General features: G+C 38.0%; 1 long non-coding RNA gene across 1 annotated transcript in view; it reads left to right on the top strand.

The window, feature by feature from the left end:
• The first annotated feature begins 464 nt into the window (after window positions 1-464).
• Window positions 465-25,728, top strand: part of LOC130077619 (uncharacterized) — a 60,530-nt gene continuing 35,266 nt past the window's right edge. The window contains exon 1 of the long non-coding RNA XR_008805804.1: window positions 465-729. This is a non-coding gene — a long non-coding RNA (uncharacterized LOC130077619). The remainder of the gene's footprint in view (window positions 730-25,728) is intronic.

Raw genomic sequence — 25,728 nt, 5'->3', positions numbered from 1 at the left:
ATATGAAATTATTTGTTTTTGTATATTGTGTATATGGTGTTTACAGTACACACACACACACACACACAGTATATATACAGTATAGTATACAATTAAATACAAAAACAGATATTTGTTATTTCATATATATATAGGCTATATATTTGTATACACAATTGTGTATATGATGTGTACTCATAATTATGGTCACATTTGTTGTAATTCGAATCTACTTAAAATACAAGATATAAAACTAAGTACAAAAGCCCTCCTCCTTTTATAAATTGGAAATTATAGGCTAACAATAATCGCACTTTACATCTGATGTGTTTTTGATACATCTTTAGTCTTACCTAAGAACGTTTTCATCAATATCCTGGAAAGACAATAAAATAAAGCCAAACGATATAGGCTACTGTAGTATTCAAACAGCAAACGACCTGGCACTCGCGTGTGAATCCAGTCCGTTCATCTACACACGCCGCCTGGTGTCTTCCAAAGGCGCGAGCGCTTTACGCGACTCTGGGACACATTTTGTCAGCAACCAGCAAGCATGGCTCTGTGGTAATAGAATAGCCCGTGTAATTTGACACTTCAACTTGCCGTGCACTACGTTAGTTGATTCAGACAGTCACACTAACGAAACGCCGTGCGCTTTTCTCTCAGTGTTTGTGAAGTGTGAGGGGAGAAAACAGATCGTAACTTCAAATCCAGGAGGTTTTAGGCGCCGTGCTGTGATTGGACCTAAAAGTAAGTTGTGTTTGTGTTTCCCTATCATTTTCACACCTTGCTCGCTGGGAAGGTTTTTATGCATTGCATTGAAATGAATTCGTAGCCTCCGCGCTAGCTCCAACCTCAGCTAACAATAGAGTCACTTAAAGTATCGCTGAGATGTGTACACATGTATTTCTGCGCAGGAAACAATCGCACTTACTGAAGCGTTGGCGATACGTTGGCTTTGTGTTTTCGAAGCAAAGCACTATTGAGCGCTTTTTTCCCCTGGACAGTGGCGTTCAGAGGAACGCGGAATTTGGCTGAACTGGAGAAGCCCACCGTTTACATACCGTTCAGCATATCGTTTTGGTGTGTTGCATTGTTCAGATGAGGAGGGCACTGTCATGCGGTGGACGGTTGGTTGGCACGTAGATGGGCACAATTGGATGGTTTCGTTGCACAAATGTAATTTAAATTCGCCGGGTCTTTTTGATTAGGTGATATTATATTGTAGCGTCTTGATAAGCAATAGGAAACAAGGCTTTCAACCATGTGCTGAAATGTGATGTTTCATGCCGTTGTGTAGTAACAGGACAACCGCGTTGATGTATTGTGACCGCTGATATTGTAACATTTCGTTCGAATCTTGGATTCGGTGAATGCTTGAATGGAACAGACTTTGAGGACACAACAAGCAGTGTTGGGTGCCAACTGACTATGTGATCTGGATGTCGTAATCCGATTAGAAAAACCAAGTGTATGCAATTAGAAACCATTTCGTTATATATATATATATATATATATATATACATAATTAGATGACAGTTGACTTATGGATTTTACTATTGCATATGGGTTACATTGCCTACCTGGAAACGCAATAATGTTTAAATGATCAGTAGTTTACAGATGGTGCCCCTAAAATGTTACATATACACGCAAAAATAAATTTAAGCAGATACTTTAAAAAGATTGATGTGGAATGCAATTATTGTTTTCAAAAAATGAATGTCTAAAAACATACTAGTTATTAGTCTAACTATTTTACTATTGTTTAATCTAAGGATTCTTAATTTGTACATAGGCTATATTAATTTAGCAGACCCCTTTATTCAAAGTGACTTACAAACGAGGAATACAAAAAGCGATTTATCTTAGTCAAACAGGAGAAGTGCTTGTAATACAAAGTTTTGTACATCGCTCAGATTAGTACATTCACACTAGTACAGGATAGTACTTGATGCTGAAAATTCAATCACAAATAAGTGCAAGATGTGATGTAAGAATAAGTGGACAAAGGTGTTGTTTAGGAGTATGTTTCTCTTTGCACATGTTTGCATTTTTATCAAAATCCAGAAGTGATCTGATTAGTTAATCTGAAAATGATTACAATTTAGCCATGCAATTTAGAATAGTTGCCAGATTACATTTAGAAGTAATCTACCAAAGACTGGTTGTAAGATATAATACAGTTCACGCATGCCAAGTGTCCACAGTGTTCTCTTGGTAATCCATGGGCTATTTTGTGTGCTTAGTAGTGAATATTTTATTTAAGAGATTATAACAACTGTCAGCTTTGGTTAATAAGTTTTTATTTTCCTACATGATGTTGAATCAAGTTATTTATTGATGGTTTTTGATCTAGCAAGGCCCATGCTTTATGCATGGTCATGTTAATGCTTTTGATTCTAGAAATACATATTTTATTAGGAGAGTCTTCTGCCAATAGTACTACAAGAAGCCTAAACACATAGCTGAAATTCTTTCTAGCAACAATTTGAGTTTACCGTAAATTGTCATTGTTTTTATGAAAATAGGTTTTGTTTCCTCTAAACTAAGTTTTAACTCTAGAGTTTCTCTTTTTAGTAGACAAGGTTGTTGGAAGCAGACAGTTTTTTTAGGATGGTTCTTCAGTCAAAGTTGCCATTTAATGACAATTTCTTGGTCACCTCTTTAGTGTACAATCACAGTCAATGTTTACATGGCTGTGTGAGTGCTGATAATGTTAAAAACTTCCCCCTTACTTCAGGGTGGATTGCATCTGGAACAAAGGTGAGAGTACCTAGCTCTCATCTCACTCATTTTGAATTGTGGTGTTGGTTCATGTTAACGTTATTGGAGGAGGCATATTGTAAAGGCCAATTATTGTTTGCAAATGTTTAAAAATGAAGACTGGAGTCTAATTTGATGAGTCTGCTGGGGGTGTATTTTAAAACACAGTAGATTTACCCACCAGTGTGACGTCCTCTGTATGAGTGGCTTAACTTGTATGAGTCAGGAATGGAGAATTTGTCTAGGAGAGGAGAGGAGAGGAGAGGAGAGGAGTTGAGTTTATTTTCCTCCCTTCTTCAGACAGGGGCCCCAGGTTGAGGATCATCATTACCAAGGGTAGAGGTTTTAGCCATAGTCATGTAAAGACACAGATAGAGCTCAAGTCGTTCTGTCAACGGGGCTAAAGAGGAGTTGCGGAGGGCTTAATTGAGCTTAATGTGGGATTAAACTTCCATAAAATCGTTGAAAAGTTGTTTTCAACATGCCAAAATAGAGAGAATCACAAGATATGTCATTTGAACAAATTAACATTGTCAAAAATGTATCAGATTTTACACGCAAATTATTCAGTAACAGGTTTATTAGTTATTATTGCTCACATCGCTGCGCATTTATGCACATTTGTGTCTCTATTGTGTCTAGCCTAACAAATGTGTTCAAGGTTGTCCAGTTTAGGAGCGTATAGTCTAGATGATCTCTTTTCACATTCAAATTCTTGGCATGTGTGACAAAAGCTTGCCTAATTCACTGGGCGATTTAAGGGTGGGAATCGTGAGTGATCCAGCTATGCAATATTATCATGATACTTGGGTCACAAATCACAATAGCATACAGAAAGAGTTCTGTTTATAAGTTGCAATACACCAAGTATTGTGGACTTGTGAACTTTTTATTTTATTTAGTGCCAACATCATTAGTTTAGCATGAAACCTTTTTTCCCCAAATGATAGAAGTAAAAACAGACATTTTTTTAAAATAAAAAATCCTCTAAATGTCAATATTTTAATAATATATTTCATTACACTATAATATATTTGTTTCCCTGACTTCTAGACAACTAATTTGAGTTAAACGCAGATTTATAGTTTGTTGAGTTTAAGAATTTTTAAGACCTAATATGAGTTAAAATGACATTGGTAGTCTTCATTAAAGAGATATTTCACCAAAAATGTTAATTCTGTCATCATTTAATCACCCTCAGGTTGTTACAAACTTCTATGAGTTTCTTTCTTCTGTTAAACATAAAAGAAGATATTTTGAAGAACGTGGGTAACCAAACAGTTGAAGGCCGCATTGACTTCCATAGTATGGAAAAAATACTTCGGAAGTCAATGGCTTCAGTCAACTGTTTGGTTACCGACATTCTTCAAAATATCTTCTTCTATGTTCAACAGAAGAAAGAAACTTATAGAGGTTTGTAACAACATGAGGGGAAGTAAATGATGACAGAATTAACATTTTTGGGTTGAATATCCCTTTAATAGTGTTTCATACTTAATTTCTTTATTTCCTCTCCTTGCTTATAGCCAGAATAAGACAATATGTTTTTTTTTACCAGCTAAAAATACTAATCAGTGTTTTGACAGGTTGACATTTAACTGTTAGCACACTATTGTGGTGAAATTGTGAAATAGTAGGCCCACGTTCATTCATCATAAAGCTAAACAGTCGTCTAGCCACCACCCGCACACACCCACTCTTGAACCTGAGTCAGGCTTTGTTTGACTCCACATGCTGCACTGTGGATCATTTATTACGCTTAATACGCTGATGGCCTTTTTGAATAGTTCACATTACGTCTGCATAACCGCCTGCTCGACTTGTGTATGCACTTTCGTTTCTGTGGTGATCGGGGTTAATACCTTTACGTGAAATGTAGCCTCCGAACCACAGATTATTCAGACAATAGGAGTGCATGACTTCTTATTTCCTTACAGACTTACGGGTACATTGGTCTGTTTCATCTTGTGGTTCGTGACCTCGGTGAAGCAGAGGGAGAGAGACTTTTGATTTTAATTGCATGCATCTGCAAAGTGCGTGGCGTGGGACTGAATCTGCTTCCAGGCTGCATAAGTTGAAAGCTTGTTGAAGGCTGCCTCTGACTCTTGAGCTGACAATGTGACCATGGATGCACTGGGATGCGATGTGCAAAGCATTAGCTAGCTGGTGCCATTCTAAGTGCTTTACCCCTCAGATAGGGACTGTCAGGCCCACACTGTCACAAGCTCATGCATGTTTGATTTGACGCTCTTTGAAAAATGAACGCAGAAGATGTCACAATGGCTGTATCCCGTTTCTGTCGGCGAGAGCAAGTACTTTGAACCAAAAATGACACCCAGCTACTTTCCCCCCCCCCCAATGCAAGGGCTTGATATTTGGAACTATAGGACAAAATGTCTCCACCACACTGACAATTTTGCATGATCACAAGCAATTACCTTCGTTTTTCGGTGCCAATAAAAGCTCTCAGTGCTTTGAAGTCTGACTGCCGCTGTGTGCTGTGCAAATCCAGCTTAAGCAAAACAAACATATTGTCCTCAACCTGTTTTCTTTTGACTGAGGAAAATTAGTGTACATTCAGTGAGCCATGTTCTCCATGCTAAACTGTTAAGTCCCGCTACTCTTTTAAAGAGATCCATCTCTCTTTGAGAAACAAATATCTGCGTTGTTAAGTACACTGATTCTATAGGTCTATAAAGGTCTATAGAGAGTCAGGGCTCGGTTTCGTGTCATTGACAACATTAGAGGGATGCAACTGGTTGTACAAAAGTTGTTAATAGATATTTCTACATTCAAATACTGCATTTTTTTTTTTTTTTACTTGCAGTGCATATCTGTATGCATGCATTTATTCAGACTTTGCACAACGCCAATGCATCTGCGTTCATTTTATGTATTGAAATACTGCCATGTATTCCATCATGTGGAAACCTTGGACCATGTCGCCTCGTCTGAGCTGTCTCTCTCTGTCTGCGAGTGGGAGATTTGCCTCCGTCCCTGCGAGTGATCGCTGTGTTTCTGAGAGGGACGTGCAATTACTTTCAACATGGCCTGGGGGATTCATACATGTTTTCTGACAAAGTAAATTAATTAGGTTTTCTTAGGAAGGATAAATATTATTTCTCATCCAAGTTCGCCTTTTACGGGAAGGAGGATTTGCGTCTGCGCGCGGCAAATGACACGCACACATAACCTTGGCTTAGACATTTGCACAAGGTGAGACTAAATGAAAGCTGAATGAAAGGCAACTTCAAGATGTCAGGAGAAAATGACAAATGGACAGTGGCGAATGAAATTCATAGTAGATCCGTCAAATCCCTTAGTGTCGCAGGAAAAATGTGAATTTATATTAAACAGTAAAAATGCATTTGATTTGTTTTTAAATACTTGGATTGACCCCCCCCCCCCCCCCACACTTTGATATTAAAGTTTATGAGCTGAATTCTTCATGTTTATTAGCTATAGGCTAATCTGTCAAGTTAGTTTTTAATAATAGACTAGATGATTTCTGTTGGCAAGGTCTATTCATTTAACATACATACATATAAATATTACTGTTTTTGAAATATTCAAACATCAAAGTTTCATTTTCAAACATTTTCAATGTTTTTTAATTGAATTACCATGCTTGAATATGCAACTTTAACTAGGCACACAATATGATCAACCAGTCAACAATTATACTGATTCAGTCTTGCAAATTTCATTATTTAGCATGTACACACAGTTCTGATATTTTGAATGGCTTTTGATTTAGTAAGAGAGTAAATTTAACTTTGTAACCACTCCAACAGATTTAGTGACCGATTCATGAGTCTGATTAAAACTGAGTTAATGGGTCTGTTTGACTGATTTGAGAATCAGGTTACAGTGGTCATACTAATAGAAAATAATAAGAAAATAAATATGCATTGTCTTTGTTTTATTTTGTGATACCCAACACTTTCAGTCATTACATTCGGATTGCAAGTTTATAACTCTGGTAAAAGTACTTTTTTTGACACCATGGGCCAGATTTACTAACACTCTTTTGGTGTTAAAAAATACTTCTGTCAGGATTTACTAAAGACACACAGTGAAAAATTTGCGCTGAAAAGGTATTTTTGCAGCTGACCTTATCTTATTTGTCTGAGTTTCTGCGTCCTTTCCCTTCAGCGTCCTTTCAGACGCAAAATTTATGGGAGGAATCACGAAATTTACTAAGGTTTGCGCTAGTCAATTTACTGGTATTTGCGCCATTATTTACCACACAAAAAAGCATGTCTTAAACCAGATGCTAATTTGCGCTGCTCTTGGTATATTGTATCTCATCAGTCGATCACGCGCAGAACTTTCCACACCCTTCGACGCTTTTATGGGATTGCGCTCTCACGCTAATTTGCGCTGTTTAGTAAATCTGGACCTATATATTCAGCAGCAGCAGCAGAGCACCACTGCACTGGTATGGTGTAATATCATATTAATCTTGCCTAGTATGCTTTTAAAACAGCTGATTTTCTTTACATTAAGCAGTTTTCTATAATCTTTTTGTCATATCATATAGGTCTCATTCTAATTTTCCACGTTTTTATTATCTGGATTCTGCTTTAGCACTTATTAACCGTTCAAGGCAGATCTCACAATGAAAATGTATTCCATCTGAGAACACACCTCTTGCTCCACAAATACACTTCATGCTTCACAGCCTCCGTGCAGAGCTCATGAGGTGACAGCTGTAGGCAACAGAGAGACGTTCATGGAGTGCTAGTGCAGACTCTGCGCCAGATAGAGCATGATAAATCCAGAGCCGTGTAAGTGTGTTTGTCTGCGTGTGTATGTCCAGGCTCAAATTGGCATGCAATGGCAAGCACCACTTCCCAGGTAAGTGCTGTGTGCCCTGGCTCTTAATGACTGTTTCATAAGCCACACTCTTGGTGGCCACTATGTGCCCTCCCCTCTCGTTCACCCCTGCGGTTCTGAACCAGACTGCTTCACACTCTTATGAGCTCATGTCTTTTAATATCTCTACCTGGGCTGTTCAGATAAAGAGCCATATTAGAAACCCCAGAGTGCAAATATTGTAAAATGGCTGGTCTGGTGTAGTGGTTTTCGCTGTCATGGAGGAAAAAGTCGAGTTGATTTAATGGTGGCTAGTGTCTTAGAACTCCAAGGCAATTAGGTGTTTTTTCACGCCAAGTAGTACGACGTTTATTTATGCTGTAACAAATTGAAACTACAAGTTTTGTGTCGTCTGAATACCACCACAATAAAGTTGTCAGAGATAAGAGTAAGCGATATTGCAAACTAAACCTTGATATTTCATACCTCATTCTTGCGTGCATCTTCTGAGAAAACAGAAGCCATTGTTGCACTGATCATTTATCATTGCTGTAATGAGATTAAACTAATCGTGTATTCCAGAGACAGCAATGATACACTGTGTGGGGCTTGCCAGGGATCATCTTCAAACAGTATTTGTCATTGTCTCTCAGTGCTTTTTAATTAACTGTTGACAAACAGCTTAAGCCTTTTGGGTGTTATGATTTAAAAGCAGTCCCATTTCAGTGCGTCCTAAAATATGGTTTCTTTAAAGACAAAAGCTAGAAAGAAACAAATATGTTTCGCTATATAGACAAGAGCTCTGTAATGTCCTGCTCCAAAATCTAGTGAGCTGACTTTGGAGAGTAACTGTAACCTTGAAGGGATAGTTCACATACAATTCATTATTTACTCATCCTCATGTCATTTCAAGTGGAACACAAATTATATTTTGAAAAGTGCTGTTTATTTTTTGTCCACACAAAGAAAGTTAATGTTGTTTTGTATGGACCAAAAAAAGGACACTTTCTTCAAAATATCTACTTTTGTGTTCCACAGAAGAAAGCCATTCAGTTTGGAACGACATGAGGGTGAGTAAATGATGAAACAATTTTCATTTTTAGCCTATGTGTGTGTTTTACACAGTGCTTTAAGCAGTGTTTAAAGCACAGTTACTAAACTTGCAATTGTATTTGTGTTAAGTTGCTGCCTATATAGATGCATTTCAAACGAGCTGTGTTATTTTAGTATTAAATATATACTATTATAGTATTTATTAATATTTTGAAGTGCTTTTTTATGTTTCCAATTAAAATTTTAAGTTTAAGTAAATTTGTGCTCTTATCATATTTATTAGCTTTTTAACATTTCCATTTAGCTTTAATTTTCTTTTCCATTTTCGTACTTTAACTTAGACTTATTTCAGTTAGTTGCCAAAGGCAAAACTTCCAATTTTCTTTTTTTACGTTTAATTTTTTCATCTAATTCTTATATATTATTTGATTTTAGATTTATTTCAGTTACCAAAAATAATTTAATGTTTTTTGTTTTTGTTCAGTTACCAATAACAACACTGCCAATTGGTCACTTAGAAAGCTTCATGATGGTTACAATGCTCCCATAGAAGGCAGCTTCCTATGTAGGCAGCAAAACAGCTAGCTAGTTTTTGAAACAGAGCTTCTGAGTAAGTGGTTTTCTTAAACGCGTTCAATGTTTCATTAGTGGTTGCTGAGATCGTTAATCTGCTCTTTCAGTAGTGAGCTTGTTGCTGATGCATAAGCAAACAGTGTTCACATGAAATGTTTTAATTGCACATTAACCCACTGCTGGCATATTAATCTGGCATGCCTTAAAGACGGCACGGCATCCGTTACATTCCCCCATAGTTTTCTCTACCTCCGTGGCCCTGAGTGAGACGTTGAGCTTCAGAGTGAATTGTTGTTTTATTAGCTAGATTGAGCCGGTGGCGCGATGCACGTTGGGTGCGTGTCCTCCGAGGACGCCTCTGAGAGCTCCGCATCTGCAGTAAGTAGTCACCAGGGACGGATGGCACATGCCAGCTCAAATTTTCACGGCGGCCCTCAGAAGAGAAACAGCAGACCGGGAATAACATGCAGATCTTTTTTCCCCCCCGTCACCATCACATACATAGGAAAGCAAAGTACCTTTTTCAGGACATCTTGAGCATCTAATCAATATCACTGAGTGTTATTGAGGTTGGCTTGCTGTGCCTTACCCTGTTCTAGCTCCCGAAAGCAGCCTTCGTGCACATGGCTGTCTAATTTTCTCTGGAATTCTTTTGACTCTGGGACACAGGAACAGAGGAAACTCAATCTGGAGTGCCCTGAGGGGTTCCTCTGCAAGAGAATTCCCACCCAGATAGTTGCCAACACCCACACAAACATTTATATAGGTTTGTTTTCAAGGAAGAGAGCGCAAACCTCAAACCTGCGTCACACCACAGCCGTCGACAACCGCAGAAGGCGAAGCAGCTTGTTTATTAGTGGGCAGGTGGGAAGTGTAATGGCAGTTGAACATGTGCACAGGGGCCACTGCTTATGTGCCGCAGTATCATTAATTAGATCACAAGTTGTACTAACAAAGAGCCGCAATGTACATGCTTATTTATTTAACAGGTTGGCCCATTTTGTATTTCACTCTTCATTCTTTATTGAAAAATGGAAGGAAATACTGTGTCTGAGATTGATAATTTATTTAGTTTATTTAATTAAATATGTATTTTTTATTTAAATATGTAAGATAAGAACAGTGTATATTTTGTTGACTTGTGTACTTACATTATCCCAAATGTTTCCAACAATGTTTAAATCCAGTGAACTATTTTAACCAGTGTAACGTCTCGTGTCATTGTGTCGCCTGCCAATGATGTCATATCCGCTTTACCCTCAATTACCAGTTTTACTTCCATAGAAACCATGGAAACACCAAAGACGCTTTAATACATTTTGTGTTTTATAAGACAGGTCAGTAACTGTTTTGATACCTTTATCGACAAAAAACTAATCATTGTTACATGGTTAGTCTTGCTGTTTGAATCTCTTGTTTTCTTGATTTACCGTGAGTAACATCTTTGTATCATAACCGACTTTGTCATAACCGACTTCAAAATGTAAAAATTTTTACGATACCAGCATTTCCCTCTAGCATTTTGAGCGCTGTTGAATGGATTCTTAAACAACTCTGGTTGGGCATTGTGTTCCCGCGGTCAACATGTATGTCTCTGATTGGCCATTGCGTTCCCGCGCTCAACATGTATGTCTCTGATTGGCCATTGCGTTCCCGCGCTCAACATGTATGTCTCTGATTGGCCATTGCGTTCCCGCGCTCAACATATATGTCTCTGATTGGCTACAATGATCAACACTTCAAAAACATGTCTTCTTCACCGAGCGCTTACACAGATATACACGGGAGCGTTTGAAAGCAGGCATCTATCGGCAGATCCCTAATCACTAAAACAGCGCTCAGAATGCTAGAGGTAAATGCTGGTATCGTCACATTTTTAAAATTTCAACAAATCATAACTCGTGAAATATGCATAAACAACAAAATGAAAGGAGCGGCAGCGGCCGACTGCAGCTCTTGGGCCCCATCCTGCTTCATACCACAGTAACGTTGATAAAACTTCATTTCATTACCTCATCCATGAACACGATTTCTGCCCGAGTCCCATCGAATTGCTTTCCATCGGCTGTGGAGGTGAAAACGACATCACCCATGAGTCCACGCTTACTCATGGCATCAAGCTACTCCTTTGTTATTGTTTTGAATTCGCCTCTTGCGGCGAAACTTGCATACTGTGCCTTTAATTAAATATAAATGAATTAAATTTAAATGTTATGTTATTGATTTGTTATTAGTATTTTTTAAGTGTACATTAAACGATTTAGCTATAGGTGTACATTATATTTGGCTCATTGACATTTTAAGCAGTGCCTTGCAATGTGACATGCTGTACGCTATCTAGATTTTTTTCTACATTTGCTATTTTTTTTTGTATTAAATTAATTTCACACCAAAGAAGTGCAAATCTAAAAATACCAAAAATATATTATATTTGTCAATGGTTGCTTACTTTTTATTGTGTTTCAATGTGTAAAATGTATCCTTAAAATATCCTTTTATCATATTGCAATGATCGGAAATGGTCTGTTGTGGCTATTTGTTAGAAATTAATATTTTTCTCTGCCTTCTCTGATAGTCTGTTGTTATGAAATGGGCAAAAATGTGTTCTGTGATTTCAGTGTGTTTTTATGAAGAGCAGTGTAGTCCCAAACACAATTTGTGTCATGTCATCAAGGTCGATTGTGCTTTTTGTCTCTATATTAAAATAAAAGTGGTTTATTTAGAAAGAAGAACAACAGTGTTTTGTCTAGAATTGACCCTAATAATGAGGCGGTGTACCCCGTGTTGTTAGCTGCAGCTGGTGTCTAAAGAATTACCACACGTCACTGCCCTCTGGCTATGGTTCGCCAGCTCATCTGATATTGAATAATGATCGCGGCTGGTTTGTAGCAAACCACCATTCCAAGTGTCTGTCACTTTAAGTGACTTCCACAATGGCAGCCTTTCTCTCCACCCTGTTTGGTGGTGGCTTCTTTTAAAGGGGTGAATTGAGAGTGCTCAGGGTCTGCGTCTGTACTAGCGTGTTTCCCGTTCTTGGCCTCCCGCGAGTGGAGGGGGTTGGCGGTGGCAGTCACGTGAATAGTAATTGTATTTGTGTTGGGTTCCTTTCAGGCTGTCGCTGTAAATCTGTTTGACTCGTCACTTTGTAAATCATTATGATGGCTAAAAGCCTTTTTATTGAATTAAGGAAGGGGGAGTTGTTCTCCTGAGCAAATGTAAGATGGGTTTTTTTTGTTTGTTTGTTTGCCCCACGCTAATCTTGAGATATCATTCAGTTTTTGTGTGCTTTTGTTAGAATTGTTTGTTAAAAAGGGGAAAGTTGTTTGTGTTCTTTTGTTTTAAAAGACAATAAACAAGATTTTCAAGACCTGATTTTGAATCAAAGTGGAATAATATGCTAAAAAAGTTCTCTCATTACATTGCAGATAGATTTGTTTGAGGCGTTCCAGATGCTACTACAAGATCGAAGAATATTTTAAAACTTGCAAACTGTTTTGGCTTTGGGTCAGACAGGGTTAAAATCATTAGATGTGGATTGTCAAACTCAAAGTGTCACTTACTAGCAAAACTGGTTGCGGCTGACAGAAACATGACGGAGTGCGTCATCTCCTGAAGATCAGCAAGATCAGCTTGACTTGTTGTCTGATACACATCTCCGTGCTCCTCTGCGCTCCCCTCTGCCACTGGTGGCTGGCATCATGCGTGGCGGCAGGCATTTGTCACTCTGAGCTGATGTACTGTCAGTACACACACACTAAACAGGATAAGAGAACTACGGATCTTCTTTATTCTGTTACTTGTTCGCAGAGGCAGCAAGGAAGTCATGTTTTTTTGAAAAAGATGTCTTATCGTTTCCATAAAGACAGAATTGTCAGCTGAAATGTTTTTTTTTGTTGTTGTTAGAGATAGGGGTGTTATGAACATGGATTTAGATTTGAATGAAGGAATGAATGAATGTCTTTAAGTGTCAGTTGTATGTTGATACACTGAAGGTCTCAAGCAGCTAAAGTCAACTGTTGGGTGCAGCTGCTGACGTCAAAAGTGTGTCTTGCTTGAAGTTACTGTAAAATGCTGTTCATAACCTATTTTACTTCTGTAATGTGATGTTTTTGTGAGTGAAACGGGATACTGTTGAGAAAAAAAAATGTAGGGCAGGATTGTGTTTATTGCAATTGATCAGCTTGTGAAAAGTTGCTGTTACAAAAAGGATTGAAAAGTAAGAGGGATTCATGAACTAAAAGGAATGTTCTTTTAGAAATGTACCAGGTTTATTCTCAATTAGAAAAGAAAGATGAATTGGGAATTTATTTTATTTTATTTGATCTCTATTGGAAATCTGCATGTTAATGTCCTCTTTGCTATCATCCAACACTCACTTGGTATTCTTTTAAAACACAAAAAATGTAATAACACTGTTAAATATTTTTTTAGCAAAGCTCAAAATGAATATCTTTTTTACATTATAATGTTGTGATTTTCTAAATTGACTTTTATAGCATTTAAAGATTGATTTTAGTTTCTAGTATTTTATTTTTCATTTATATGTATTTATATACACCACCGTTCAAAAGTTTGGGGTCAGTGAGAATTTTATTTTTATTTTTTGGAGGAAAGAAATCAATACTTAATTTGATCGAAAGTGACAGTAAAGACATTTATAATGTTACAAAAGATTCTATTTCAAACAAATGCTGTTCTTTTGAACTTCCTATTCATCAAAGAATCCTAAAAAAACCCAAAAAAAACTGTACAACTGACAGACCAACAACTGTTTCAACATTGATAATAATAATAAATGTTTCTTGAGCATCAAATCCTCATATTATACTGATTTGTGAAGGATCATTTGACACTGAAGACACTGACACTGGTGATGCTGAAAATTCAGCTTTGATCACAGGAATAAATTACACTTTACTATATATTCACACAGAAAACAGCTGATTTACACTGGAATAATATTTAATACTATAACTGATTTTTGTTGTATTTTTAATCAAATAAGCGCAGCCATGGTTAGCAGAAGAGAATTCTTTTAAAAGTATTTAAAATCGTACCGACCCCAAACTTTTGAACGGTAGTGTATATATATTAAATAGTATATAATTTGAATATCGGCCAGTTATCGGTTATCAGCCATAACATATAAATAATATTGATGATGTTTGATATGTGCTTATGTGTTTGCTCTCTGAACTGTCTTAAAAGGCGGATCGTGAATTGGGTCAGTTTTGATCCCAAGTTGACTTTACCAAAGAGAAAGTTGCTTTTATGTACTTTAATATGTTTGTACTCCGGGAGGGCTCGAGGTTCCTGGAAGTATGTACTCTGATGGGCAGATCCACTTTTGTAGTATGAGGGAGGAGAAACTGCTGAAAATTTCTCACAGTTGCCTGTCTGACAGAGTAACAACTCAAGCTGAAAACTCTTCTGGAAAATATTGATGTTGGAGGAAGTCAGTAGGCTGTCACAAGTGTGGAAGACTTTATGTGCATGGTGATGAATGTGTCCTTGGCAAAACATCTCCAGTGCTCTTGGACTTTTAGTTAAGCATTTGGATATCATCCTGATCTCATCCTGTTTGTTTCCTTATTAGAATTCAGTTCATTTCGATAGCTGTAGTATCAGTCTGTATTTTGGTAGTTTCAACAGTTAACTGTTCTACAAATTGGTCATGACAATTGAGGAGAAGATTAATAATTATATCCCATTACCGCAATAGACGCCCTAAAACTGCCTCCTGGATAGATGCAGCTCTCAAAGGAGCGCGGATTTGATCATTCGCTTATGCTTCCGTGAATTATCTCGGAAGTGAATCTGACATTTTGTTTATTCAGTTTTCCCACAAAGTATTGTTCAGTGAAAGACAGTGCAGACAGATTGCATTCGGGCCTGTCAGTCACAGGTGCAGCCTTTTCCTTCTCTGATAGCTAATTAAGTCATGACACATGTTTGGCAAGATGCCCACGTCCCAATGGATTATGAAATTATTATAAAAGGGATTCAGAATAGAGGAGCAGAAAGATCAATATTGCATGTTTGCATAAGCTCATTACTAAAGACTTCAAACGCAGGAGACATTTCTGTTGTGGTTAACACGTGGTAGGCCTCTTACGCTCTCGTTGCTAATTTGCTAGCGCAGTAATAAAAGTAAAATGAAATGCATTATAAACAAATATACAGTTTATCAGCTTAATTTACTGTCATATTCAAAGGAAACAAAATGCTTCATCGTTTATGGTTTCTCTGGTAAATGTAGTAGAAGTTGTCTAGGACTTTATTCTGGGCTTTGAATTATTCAATGTAGCATCATGGATGATCATAGAGCCATTGTTTACTTGATTTTTGCATTTTAAATTATGTTACATCTTTTTTACAAATCTAAATTTGCATTCAGATATTTCTGCTCATTTATCATGGTCAGATTGTGGCATGTCGTGACATTTGTTTGCATAGGGCCACAAAAATTTTAGCATAATTGTTTGGCCTCTTTACAAAGCCTGTACCTTCAACTTTCATAAACAATTTGATAAATTGGTGACTGCTAATAATGACTAACACGGTCAAATATATGAAATTGTGAATGGTTTGTTTTTTGTGGGGTGTTGTTTTCAGTTTTTACTGAGTGACTTGTGCTTGTACTCGTTGTACACTAGGTCGACTGTGACTGAAATCAAATAAACAAGATTGACTGGATGAGAGCCAAGACACATTACTGGCTCAGGGATTGCTGTCAAAAACATCTCGGAGGATAATTAGCTGTGCTCTATCACTGCCGATTTCGCTTCTTAAAGCCACATTTATGTACACGATGCCCAGCCCTGTTAAGTCTGGAGGGCGTGTTATAACTTATTGTGACTTTATTGCTAAGATAAATATCAGTTTCCTGTAATTTACTCAATAATAACATATTATTTGCTAATAATGAGTCAGATTATACTGTCACCACAATCGGAGTGATGCATAGCAGAACACCCACTGATTATTTACCTTTTTAAGGACTGTCTGTGACTTTATGGAAGTGGTTGGTTCGTGTTCAAATAGTCCTACTTGTTGTCCAATTCATACGTTTAAAGTCATTCGGCCTTGAATAGCAGGCAGGTGTTGTGCACTTGTCAATAATTCCAGGATATTTCCTGTCTGAGACTCTGATGTGATTCCTCAGTTAGTCAAAGCTGTCTTTTTGACTAGGGATGGGAATCTTTTGGAGTGTAACGATTCGATTCAAATCTATTCTAGATTGATTATATTAACATATTCTATTCATAATAAATTACATTTCCTGCCTTTTTGTAGGATATTGGTAATACTTTTTATATTGTTTATATTTGTTCCCCATGTACAGATTTGCCATGCCTGCTTAATATATTGTGTTTTTAAGGGCTTGTTTTTCTTTTTTGTGTTATCTGGCAACCCTTCACCTGGAGCTTTAATGAAGAGAGGAATGAAGAGTTCAGAAGTGAGTAGAAGGAGAGCAGCAGTAAGCCAACTGAACAGTAGCTACTGTTAGTGTTGATTGGTTGGGAGTTATTTAATAAAGTAGCTAATGTTAGTTTAAATTCTGCACACCTTGTAACCTAGGGGTGGGAATTGGCAAAAATGTGACGATTCGATAGTATTGCGATATTTGGCCCACGATTCAATATTATTGCGATTCTTAACATATTGCGATACAGCAAGTATTGCGATTCGATTCTACAATATATTGCGATTCATGCCCCCCATATTATTCAAAGGCATTACAAAAAATAGAGGAAAATAAGACTCAACTCACTTCAAATGTCACATTTAATTCTGTGAACATTATCTTCTACACATTAACTGAACTGCAAAAACTTTTATATATAATTCCACAAAATCAGCTTATCATTGAATGGCACAGCTTTTTAAATATCTAAATGTACACTCTTAAAATCAGTCAATCAAGCATTATATTATGATAATCAAGCATTAGCCTATTTAATGATAGAACTTCAGTAATTAGAACTAAAACTTGATAATCATGCATGAATGCATATTTGTCATTTTAACTGAACTTAAACTGAACGATCGGTGCTTACGATATTGTTGGTCATTCAGTGTTTCTGTAAAAAAAAAAAAGTAAGATAATAGTAAAAAGATAATCCTACTACTAATTCTACTAATAATAATGACAATATACAGCTATAGTCTATAAAAAATATAATATAGGCCTACAACACATGAGCTGCTTGGTTCATGAATGTAAATCATTTGACAGCATTCGTTTGCTCTGATTTGCTGAAATTAAAACAGGCATGGGTGCCATCCAATAAGATTGCCGTTTGCGCATTAGTTCCACTTCCACCCACTACCGGAGAAACCGGCATCTCTTCTGCTTGTTCTTAAAAGCTGAATAATACCAGATGAACTCAGTTATTTTGACAGGAAAATACAAACAAGAAATCGTTTACATGTAGCGCGTCGATTTTGCGTGGTATAATGTAACTCTCTCGCTCTCTTTGCGTGCGTGAGAGAAACGTGCTGGCGAGTCGCGCGCCTTCACACTAGAGTACGGTGCTGGGTATGTCACACCATAGCCCGTCTGGTCACACACAGAATGATCGCTTGACGGAGTCACGGAGAGCGAAAGTCTCAAGCGCTCAGTCAGGGTTCAGCGAGTGGAAATATATCTATGCTAAACTTACATTTGGCATCTACATTTTCATTTGAATTTCCAGTTGAATGCACGACAACAAAGCACCGCAACAAGCGCTTCCTTGTGGATGTAATACGCGAATGTAAATTATCAGAGTAAACTCCGAGAAAACCCGGAAGGAAAACAGATAATTTTATAATTAAATATTGCGATACTTTGCGCTACTGTATCGATATAATTGCGGGCGCAAAATATCGCGATACTGAACAGAATCGATTTTTTCCCCCACCACTATTGTAACCGCGTTATTATTTTACACTAGCCCTAGCACATATTTTGTAGGGATGTGCACGAGTACTCTGACGTGGTAGCTAAGATCGATCATGAAAGCTATGACTATGATAAATAGCCTATATTGATTGGTTATTGTGGCATTTTGGGGCGGTTCCTGAGGTCTGATTGGTTAGCGTTAGGACAGCATACCCGGCTCTGAGCCTCCGTCCAGGGGTGCGTTTCCCAAAACCATAAGTTAGTTGCTAACTAAAGCCTAGTTCACACTACATGATTTTAAGCCCGATTTGCAAATCGTTGAGCTCGCCGACAGGTCAGGGTGTTATCGCGTGCAAATCGCGGGGGATTAGCGGGCGATGAATTGTGAACTAGGCTTATAGTTAGCAACTTTGTTGGTTGCAATGCAATTTCCCATTGCCAACCAACTAAGTTGCTAACAGGTTAGCAACTATGGTTTTGGGAAACGCACCCCAGACTGGTGAAACTGTTGATTAGGAGGTGCACAGAAAATACAGTAAAGTGCAAGATGTGCAGCACCAATTACAACTTTATAATGAGAACACTGTTGTAATAGAATGTTGTTAGTTCTTTGTGCTTTATTTGTTGGTTGGTTTAGTTGCTCATATTTCAGCGAGAAGAGCACATCCACAAAGGGAGATACATTCAGACAAGCACGGTCAAGTTCACGTGTGCTTTTGCGTTAGGCTTGCTCGCTGTGATAGCAGTTACACGGTGTTCAGCCGCAAGTCCCGCAACACCAGTACATCACTTGCCCACCGCAGCACTGCCACCATCATTTTTATTTATTTATAGTAATCAAAATTATTTAGCTCAGTTAGAGAACAGACACAACAATTCAAAACTGAACGCGTCTGTTGCAGCGTGAGCCGAACAAGAGTCGCAGCACAGATCAGCAGCAGGAGTCAGATTTTATTTATTTCACATAAGAGTGATGAGCTGACTGACATGGCGGAAGATTTGGTTTTAAAGCGAAATGTAATAGCGCCTATTTGGCTTTAAAGCCAATGCTAATAGGGAACCTGCAAAGACTTACTTGTGTTTTTCTAGTTGTTGTGTTTTTCATTAAGAATGATGAACCCACCATTCAAGCAATTGCCGCTAATTCGAACTGGCGCTGAGTAGGCGTTTTCAGTTGAGTTAAAACCATTTCTCGTCATGGCGTTGAAAATGCGCAGGAATGTCTGGAATCACTTTATAAAGTAGATGAAAATACAGTTGTAAGATGTGTAGCGCCAATTAGCCATGTAACGTTACATAACGTTATAATGAGAACTCTATAGAATGTTGTGAATTCTTTGTGCTTTAGGCTACGTTCGTTCAGACTGTTAGTTTAAATCTGATTTTTGTGCATAATCCGAATTAAATCCGATCAGATATAGCAAGTGTGAACGGCAAAAAAAATCGTATTCATATCGCATTTCTGGAAATCCGTTTCTGTCTGACTGCTCTGATAGGATTTTTTTTGTGTTTTGTGACTCTCACGCCACGTAAACGTCAGACGTTGTTATAGGAAACATGCTGAAAGTTGCTGCCGAAACAAGGTTGTGTTGTTGCAAAGTGCCGGCCGACCAGAAAATGCTAATATAAAGGACACATGTTTTGAAAACTGGCAGAGTCGACAACGTGAAATAAAGCTGCACATACCAGCCTACGGTTCTGCCACTGCTTCAGAAGGCGTAGTAGTCCAGCATGGCGGCTACATATTGTCATGTTGTAAATAAGACGATATCTGTATTGCAAACCCCTCATGTTGCATTTGTTGTTGTTGTTGTTTTGGCGTATGGAGTGCCACGGGACACACAAATCGGATCTGAACAGTTGTTATAGTGTGTGGACTCATTAATTTTAGATCAGATTCCAATTGGATACACAAATAATCGGATTTGGACCTGAGTGACAGTGTGAACGTAGCCTTAGTTGCCTGTGTTTTAGAGAGCATTGTTACGGCAAGAGTGCATCCACAACTGGAGTAAAACTTTCTGACTAGCACGTAACTTAGGGTAAATTCACTTGATTTTGCATCCTTTTGTGCAGATAGGCCTTATAATGTTACATTTATTTTGTGCATATAGGATATCTGATTAATCTCATATAGTATGTGTCATAGAATGGGCCGTCAGTTTACTGCTGTTCATTTATTTTTCAGCTTCACAACATGTAGCTATTCGTTTTGGATGTTTCTTTTCGAAAACATTTATATTATTGATAATCTAGCAGTGTTATTTTTTGTGGCATATTTTCATAGACATATTTTCATGTCAAATTTTTATTTGTCAACATAAATTTTCAGAACATTTTCAATTATTATATTTTTATTATTGCCATGATATGCCCCTCCACACAAAACAGATGTGATTAAAAGAGAGAATCGCAATTCATGTGTGAATCTATTTATTTCCCCATCCCTATTTCAGACCCACTTTAACTCTCTACAGTATTTTATGTACAGAACAGTATGATATGATCTCAGCAAAGCTGAAAGAGTGCTTTTAGCTATTATACTCAATCAAAGGTCATTTGGTTGTTGTAGAGAAGAATCAGAAGCAATGACAGACATCTTGCTGAATGTCATTGCAGACCGTAGACGAAATCGATGGACGGAGAGAAGGAAAGGGTTGTACTGGCAGGGAAAGTATAGGAGCTTAGTCACAGTCTTGGAACCCAGGATTACTGTTGACGTCTAAGGAAAGCCTTGACCTCAGAAGGGATTCCCCAAATCATTGATGTGTTCCACCCTGAAAACATAACTTTTTCCACTAAAAGAAAACACGAGGGCAAAGCTGAATTTTCAGCAGGCATTGCTCCAGTCTTTCAGAAATTATTCCAGTATCATTTGGTGCTCAAGAAACTTTTCTTATTATCACAGTTGAAACATTTTCAGAACTTTTTTTTTCAGGATTTAATAGAAAGTTCAAAAGAACAGCATTCATTTGAAATGTTCTTTACTGTCACTTATGTTCAATTTAATACATCCTTATAATAAAAGTATTATTATTCATTCATGCTGTTGCTGGTACTTCGCAATTAGAGTACTGTTATAGCCAAAATGAAGCCAAGTTGTTGCTAAAATTGTAACTAGTGTCCTCAAGATTCCCAAGATGGATTATGGCATTATCAGCCATGCCTTTCCTTCAGATCATTGCACTTCTCGTTTTTGCTGATAAAGGAAACCCCAGATGTTTGTAGGAGGTTTCAGTGACTCCTGAAGACAATAACCAGCTCTGATGTTGGCAGGTACACTCCTTCATGGATGGGCTGCCAGCCTTTGATGTTATGTGCCTGGCCAGAAAGCACTTGCATGCGGACACTAATTGGGCGATTGGCACCAAAGAACTTTGCACACAGATACTCTGTATTCCATTAGTCAGAGTGGGTGCGAGTTTGATTATGCTTAGCGTAGGCATGACCTAATAGAAAATATTTGCCTGGCTCTAATTTTAATTTAGTCAGTCTGCAATTAGACATACTGGAAAATGATTCCCAGTGCAGCTGTAAATGTCTGATTGTCAAAGATATGGGAGATGAGTTGTTTGTTTGTCCACACCGAATGTATTTGTTAAAATCCTTGACCTAGGGACCTATTTTATCAAATGCAATACAGACTTTGTTTGGGGGCGGTAAATCTTAATTGTCTGCTTTATTTTAATCCTTCAATTGAAGTGAGGTATCAGAGCGTAGGCCCTCTAACTTTAGGTGAGATCCGACACTTGAAGGAGTGAAGTGTTTTCGCTGGGAAGTGCATGAATGATTGATAGCAGGAGCAGAGCTGTTTAAAATCGTCTTGCTCCCTGCTAATCAATAATTCAAAGCACTTTCTGTATTTTGGTGGCACATTAAATATCAGTCACCGGCTTGAATTCTCAATTTGATTTATGTCTGTCAAATACATTAGTGGTTTGTCATGATTCTCTTCATTTAAATGAGTTAATTTTGCCCATGCTGGGAGTGATCTTACTGGTCTTAGTTTTCTCATTACTAGTGTTTCATGTTACAAGAGTAAAGTGTTGATTAATAATTAGGCAGCTGTTAGAAAGAAATGTCTGTTGGGAACTAGACACAAGATCACATTCTTTGGTTAAAGTCGACCATTTGATGTCTGAAAGACAAGTAATGTAGACTATGTAAGGGAGAATGTACAATAGGGCTGCACGATATTGGAAAAAACCAACCTGATCTCACGGCAATTCGTACGAATTTTAATTAGCCACCTTTTACTCACTTCACTTGTATGCGAATTCGTACAAATTGGTAGTGAGAGAGCGTTGGAAAAACCTGATGTGATTTGTTTTTGTTTTTCTGCTATATATATATATTGTGATATGTAAACAATTTCACCAGATGACTTGAATAGCTCTATTTGGAAAGAATTAATCATTCTAGAACGATTGGGGTGATTTTGTTGTGGAGTGAATCTGCATAGAAAATAATAAACAAATTACAAGCTTAGATATACAATAGAACAAAGATACAAATGAAATAAACAGTGCTTTGTTTTTCAGGTAAGTCTAACACTATTCAGGTGCAGAAATTGAATAATCAAATGTAAAACAACACTGCATAGTCTTCACTGTATAATGAATCTTTGTTAAAGGACACTACCCACAAATAGACTCGGAAAATAACGCAATTCTGTGTTCGCGTGCTGTCTGTGCGTGTACAGAAAACGGGACGTGATGTCCAGATTGAGTTCTCTTTCGCTTCTTCTTGCGCTAGAATGGTCTCTTGAATGTTTAAACTGACAGGATCTAAAACACATGCTTTCACTCTATGATGGTTAAACTTTGCGATCAATCTGAGAATCATGTGCGTTCTGAACCGTGTCTTCTACGATCCCTATACTTGACATCACACATCCTGATGTGACTATCGCGATATCGATGCTAAAATGGTATATATCGCGCGTGCAATGTGCATATGATACTTGTGTACAATCAGCCAGTTGTTGTTATGACAAGGTGATCCGTATCACCACGTGAAACTGGTTGGTTTTGCAATTACAACCATGACATATTGATTTAATGTAAAATTAGTTTATTATGTGAGGCCAAAGAGTACAGGGAGAGAAGCAAACTACTACAGCAACATAATAAATTGGTGTCCGGGGCCAACGGTCAGAGTACAGAGTAGTGTGGTCCTTACAGAAAAAGAAATTCATTGTGAATGCCATGATTGTCTCAGAATCAAGCATTTCAGAGAGCATGTAATCATTGTTTGAAATGTGCTCATGATATGACTAAGCACTCCTACCTTACACATGATTTACTGTAGGCACTATCAGCCTGTGTTCAACATGCCTTCATTTTCATGAGGCGCTAGAATGACGGTTTGACCTTTACTTCACCAGAGGTTGAGGAGCTGGTTGTGGCGCATGCTGATGTTTCCATTTGTTTGCTTTCGTATCCACGTGGAGCTACTAGGATCTCCTGCAAGACCAAGAGGGCTTTTAAATTTTCAAAGATAAATCACTCTCCGCTATCGTGTAAGTGCTTTCTGCACCGCTCGGATCCCTGGTGTTAAAAGTCGGAGTCGTCTTTGCTCTCATCCATTCGCAGAGACACGCAGCGTCCGGTCCATTTGCATTAACTGGGAAACACAAAAGGATTTGAAGGAGGAAATTGCCTCTTGTAAACACAATGGCCTTTCCTGTGAGTTTTCAATGATAATGTCCTGAGTGGCCTTGGGGCAGAGTCTAGAACATTCCGTTGAAGAGCACAGTGAGGTCTGCTTCTGTTTGGCCTTTAGCGTGAAATGGCAGTGAGACTTGCGCCCTGGATATTGAGCCGCAGTGAGCGTAGTGGCTGGCTGATGTATACTAACAAGCTTGAATTTCACGTCTAAGCTGTCTGGATGCGCTGTGCCATGCGTGTCTGTCAGGAAGAGCCGGAATGACTGTGGCAAGGACGCTGATTTCCAGTGCCTTAGGGACCTCCACATTGGCTTTAAGAGAAGGAATGGTACGCAGAAGAAGCATCCTCCCTCGTCCATGCTGTAACCCTGTTTAAACACCATGATTGAACATCCCACTTGAATTGTTTTGTGCTGCTGTTAGTTAAAGGCATAGTTCACCCAGTAAGAGCATTCGACTCACTATAATGTGGCTCGGATTACTTTTTTGTGCCATGCAATATGTAGAACATCCCTTTAGAAACTTAAAGGGAGATGTTTTTTCTAGATAATATTGAAAAACCCATATTGATGTGTAGTTTCTGCACCAAAAGTGGCATCAAACAGAATTGCAATTGGTTTAAGTGGGTGGTAAGAGAAAACATTACTGGCCCAACCAATGTCGCTTTGGTTAAGCATCTGTTAAGCATTGAGTCAAACTTGAGTTTGAAACTTGTTTGCAAAATGTTTGTTGCCAGTAGAAGATCGAAACAAGTTACCTTTGTTCATTACCTTTAATGAAACAAGTCGATATCATTTGTAAAATAGACTATTATAGGAATAAAAAAAGAAAACACTATATTCAGTGTTTGTGTTGTAACACTATGTTTGCGTGTTGTTTGACAAATATGTCTTATAGATTATGACGGGCCTGTTGTTGATGGGTTGAACTAGCTTTTGGCAGTAGGAGGAGGAGAGGGACAATTTACATCAGTTGACATTAGCGTCCATGGCTGATTTTGTTATCGCCTGTTCCTCATCAGCTCAGCTTGTCAGTTTGCTGAAATATAGTCGCACTCTTATGTCAACAGCTAATATTTACATAATCCCTTTCCTCCCGCTTTGGTAACATGCGCATCTGAATGGCCAGTGTTTAGATTAGAAGATGGCGATTCATTTTTAACACCAGAGGCACATCGTTAAAGTCCTGAAATGGGATGTTTGGCCTTTTGAGAAGAGCTCATGTAGCCTGCTAATGAAGTCTGGGACGTGTGCATATGTAAAACATGACAAAATGAAAATTTAATTTGTGTGCAAAGTGCAAACCCACTTTGTGTTTAGCATGGTGTCAACAGTGTAACTGCAGGGCTTTTATATGGTCTTATTCTCCAGACTGCTTGGATAGATGAGGGTTTTGTATGTAAACTTCCTCTGCTTGTGCTTGAGGTTTCTGTGACATGCAGCAAATGCAGCATGATTATGCTCTCTGTGCTGTGATTCACTCATCTGTGATGCTTCCTATGGGTCATGATTGCATAAGGTCAGTTGAATCATATAGCCTGTAGTCTGCATGCTGCTCAGTATGTCAAGGAGTTGCATCTGGCAGCAGCGAAGTTTATTAGGTTTTTTTTTTTTTGAATTGGTAATGCAGCCCTGCGTCATTGACATTCTGAGTCTCCTGGCGCAGTTGCTCACAGAGCACATTGTGTTTTGCCTGATAAACAACCTCACAAATCGAACCACTGCAGAAGTAATTCAGTGGAGCCTGTAAAAACAGACAAGAGGAAGTGCATTAATGCACTTGTGTGACCAAATAATGAAACGGTCTAAATACCTGGATAGATACACAGCCATTAACTGTAATAAGACTGATTGATGTATGGATTATTATGTGTGTATATATACTGCTGTTTCAAAAGTTTGGCATCGGTAAGATTTTTTAGTTTTTTTAAAAGAAGTCTCTTATGCTCACCAAGGCTGCATTTATTTGATAAAAAATACATAAA

The sequence above is a fragment of the Rhinichthys klamathensis genome, unplaced genomic scaffold (genome assembly GCF_029890125.1).
Source record: "Rhinichthys klamathensis goyatoka isolate OS25496 unplaced genomic scaffold, OSU_Roscu_1.1 h1tg000764l_1, whole genome shotgun sequence".
NCBI classification, from domain to species: domain Eukaryota; kingdom Metazoa; phylum Chordata; class Actinopteri; order Cypriniformes; family Leuciscidae; genus Rhinichthys; species Rhinichthys klamathensis.
This window is presented reverse-complemented; position numbering and strand designations above follow the sequence as displayed.